Source organism: Ailuropoda melanoleuca, unplaced genomic scaffold (genome assembly GCF_002007445.2).
Source record: "Ailuropoda melanoleuca isolate Jingjing unplaced genomic scaffold, ASM200744v2 unplaced-scaffold655, whole genome shotgun sequence".
NCBI lineage: Eukaryota > Metazoa > Chordata > Mammalia > Carnivora > Ursidae > Ailuropoda > Ailuropoda melanoleuca.
In genome coordinates, this window is record NW_023239947.1 from 1 (window position 1) to 4,289 (window position 4,289).

At 46.2% G+C, this 4,289-nt stretch overlaps 1 long non-coding RNA gene across 1 annotated transcript; it reads left to right on the plus strand.

Moving 5' to 3' along the window:
• On the plus strand, positions 1–1,414 carry LOC117800178. The gene is made up of 2 exons (XR_004623070.1): positions 1–52; positions 1,207–1,414. It is a non-coding gene; the product is annotated as an uncharacterized LOC117800178 (long non-coding RNA).
• Positions 1,415–4,289: the final 2,875 nt, after the last annotated feature.

Genomic DNA, 4,289 nt, shown 5'->3' on the forward strand with positions numbered 1-4,289 from the left:
CCTTGTCAGAGTCCTGCAGAACTTCTCCTTCAAACCTTGTAAAGAAACACAGGTCAGAGAGAGAACTTTCTCCAAAAGGAATGTTTCATTGTTTTTTTAAACTACGAGATATGGAATAGGTGTGTGTGTGTGTGTGTGTGTGTGTGGACTCATTTATGCTTAGTAATTTGTTCTGTCAGCCAGAGAATCTATTTGGAGCCATCTGTGACCTTGAAGGGTCCTTCAGCTCCTGAGTGCCATGTCTGTGGTTTATGACCACCCAACCATAAGGGTCATGTAGTCAGTGCAGTTCACGTGACATCATTATGCACAGACCTATGACCTTGAGCAGTATTTTAGATTTCTTTCAAGTCTGCAGAAAGGAAGGGAACATGTTGTGCACAGTCATGACGTGCAGTGAAAACCATGACGTGACTTTTGAACGATGCTCTTCTCCACCACAACTTATAGACACTCTGGTGACCAAGGTTCTTCAACCCTCGTTGTACATGGGAACAGTGGGTTTGTTAAAAATCCTGATGCCCAGGTCATCTCAGACATTCTAACATGGTTCTCCCAGAGTGTGGCTTTAAAAGTGCCCCCATGATTCTGAAGGGCCAGCAAGGTTGAGCATCAGTGGTGTGAAGCACGTCTGCCTGATGTGAAGGACGCCCAGGGTCCAGGCCATCCTGGCTACTTGGCCCCACCTTCTGCAAACCTGACTCCAGTCCGGCTGTGCTCCCTTTCCATCCCAATCTGTCATCATGAATGGATGTTTCCACGGCAGAGGTGACAGGATGTGCAGCAGGGTGGATGTCCATACAATAAAGTGTGTAATAAACACTCAGGATTCAATGTATAGAAATGAAGTCTGGCACTTCTCAAAATTGTTTGCCATAATGGCAGGAATCTGTTTTAAATTTTAAACACTCATCCTTTTCCTTTAAAGTTAAAATCAAAAAAGAACACCAGCCAACATGAGTGTGTCTCCAGTCTGGTACGGAGTAAGTACTCAATGGATAATCTGTTGAAAGAGTGATGGATGAATGCTTCCATGCTTCAGTCTGGACAGCTTAGCGAGTAATTTTAAAGAATCAGAGATAGATGAATCTAAAAACAGTATTTATATGTTTGTAATGGATTATTGTCCTTCATGTATCTTGCCTGCTTTGCTTCTGTGGTTGGGTTTCATTTGTTGGTTCTCATGTGTTTGTTTAACTGTTGCAGATCCCCCTGAAATTATATACTCAAGGGTTAATTCGACCGGAAAAACCCATTGTTCTCAAGGTTGAGCCAAGAGATGGGAATGTGAGTGGAGCCTGACTTTCCCTAAGGACTTCCCCTTTGTTCTTCAAGAAGCTGTAACCCAGATCACCAGAGACCTCAGTTTCCTTTGTGAGTAAAACCCAGAAATAAAGATGAGCTTCACGTACTGACGGATGAGTAGGGATTTTGTACGTTCGTTTAGCTTTCTCCAGTGTCTGTGTGGAGCATTAGATACTGTGGAGAGTAAAGGAGGTGATAATAATTGCCAGAGAAGTAGACTCAGCCTGTCTGGTTCGCCCAGAAGACCCCCAGTTAGTATCGTCTACTCCCCTGAGCAGTGATCAAGAATAAAACTTTCTCAACAATTTTATCAGCAAACTTTAATGGAGACAACAATTACTGTGGTGACTGTGGTAGGAACATTTAAACATATGTCTAATTTTGAATAGTCTACATTAAATATCCCACTGAGCAAGTCAGTGAGCATCGCTTTACAAAAGTATTAACTGATGGTTTTGTGCACATTAAGGGGGATTCTGTAGAACGATGAATGAGAGCCAGTGACTGAATATTTGACCATCAGAGTCACTGGGTGGATGGAGCTTGTTCAGATTTCCAGTGTGATATGTCAAGATAGGTGAGAGTTAATCCACTGTGACTTTGCCCGTGGCTCAGAAAGTTTATTCATAGTTTAATTCTACAGGTTTTGTAGCACATGTTTTTTATAACTCTCGATTGAGGCACTTAGTATTATATGATTAGTTTTCATCTCATCTGCCCTGATGTTCTGGTAGGCAGGGAACATGCTTTCCCTTTGTGTTCCAGCCTCAGCTCCCAACTGTCCTGACACAATGAACATCAAATCAGAGATGGTTGATTGGCCAGGTGATTGGACAGAAACGCTCAAAGCAGGTGTCCATTTCAGCTGGTATCAGGAGCTGCACAGGATTCTTCCTTTTCCTTCCCTCCCCTCCCCACCCCTTCTTTCCCTTCTCTACTCTTCCTTTGCCTTCCTTCCTGGATAATTCAGTCCTAAAGTTGTAAGTGGGGCATGGCCAGGTGGGCAGCCCCACACCGGGGGTCAGGGGCAGAGAAGGGAGTCAGAATGACTCCAAGTTAGAGACTGAGTAGGGTGGGGAGGGTGTCCACATAGAGGAGCAGCCTGGCATGGTTATGGGAGCCCAAGCTAGGTGAGAAAGTGCCCACACAGAGGGTTGGTCTGGGGAGAGCCTCCGGAGCTGAACTACAGTGTGGAGAACCCAAGGAGCATGGTGGGGGCATACATGAGTGTTAAGGGATGGACTGAGGGTTAGTTACATGAAGGGGGATGGATCAAATAAGTAAATATATTAAAGCTACATGGTTTCAGGGAGTTTCTCGGTGTTTCAGAATGGAATCACTGATTTGGAAGGGGAGAAAGCCAAATGAAGCCTGTGTATTCAGAGACTGGAAGTGAGTGTGTCAATGCAGTGTCCTGCTTTCCTATGGCTAGACGGTAGATTGGTAGAAAGAGATAGAAATGTGTGTGTTTGTCTGTGTGTGTGTAAAAACACATACCCCCTACATCTCTCCACAGACAGCTCTTAAAACAGTGAACCTGTTAAGAGCAATGAGCACACCTTGTGCCCAGATCTTGGCTCATAAGTCATTTCCCTCTTAAAGGAACTAGGGCTTTTCAGAGAAATGGCTGATTCCAGGCTGGGAGAGCACATGATGAGCCCGGAGCATCTTGTGCTGCACAGTGATGGGGACACGTCCACGGGACACAGAGCTCATGTGAGGGGCTTCACCCACCCATCAGGCGGGATTTGGGCATCAAGGTAACTAATGAAAGGAAGAAGTTATAACCCATTAAATTGGAAACTCGAGTACACACAGGTGGAGATAAATTCAGGGCTAGGTTACAGTTGGTGAGGACACTCACACAGTTTCAAAGTACTACAGCTCAGACACCCATGAGTTACTGAGGAAAGAGCAGCTCACAGAGCAGAGACCTGGCAGACCAGTGAGCATCATCAGGAACAGGAGGAAGTGATGGCGCATCACCTGACAGGTCGTGGTGAGGAGCCCAGTGTCACCTCTGGGATATTCTTGCCAAGGAGGCAAACCCAAAAAGAAATCCCACAAACTGTCAGACAAACCAAAATGAAGGAACATCTACTCGTACTCTGTACTGGTGTGTCATCTTCTACATAGTCACGGTCCTGAAAGCGATAAAAAGGACAAGACAAGCCTGGAGTGGAGTCACCGGCCCCCAANAATGGGGACATGTCCACGGGACACAGAGCTCATGTGAGGGGCTTCACCCACCCATCAGGCGGGATTTGGGCTTCAAGGTAACTAATGAAAGGAAGAAATTATAACCCATTAAATGGGAATCTCAAGTACACACAGGTGGAGATAAATTCAGGGCTAGGTTACAGTTGGTGAGGACACTCACACAGTTTCAAAGTACTACAGCTCAGACACCCATGAGTTACTGAGGAAAGAGCAGCTCACAGAGCAGAGACCTGGCAGACCAGTGAGCATCATCAGGAACAGGAGGAAGTGATGGCGCATCACCTGACAGGTCGTGGTGAGGAGCCCAGTGTCACCTCTGGGATATTCTTGCCAAGGAGGCAAACCCAAAAAGAAATCCCACAAACTGTCAGACAAACCAAAATGAAGGAACATCTACTCGTACTCTGTACTGGTGTGTCATCTTCTACATAGTCACGGTCCTGAAAGCGATAAAAAGGACAAGACAAGCCTGGAGTGGAGTCACCGGCCCCCAACCCCACCTCACAGCAAGCAACGCCTAATTACCTGGATCAGCCTATCCCAGGAAGGTGACCTTTTAAGAGTCCGTCTGAAATTTCCTGTTGGGTACTAATGAGTCATCTGCAGGATAGAAACCCTGCAAGTCCATGCCCAGAATGAAGGTGTCCTGGCCTGAAGCAATGCTTTCCTTTCCCTCTGTGCTCTTCCTGCCCCACCCTCCTCCCTAGAAAACCCTGCATTTTGTACACCTCCTGGGAGCGTCTGTCAACTTGGCAGGTGGGATG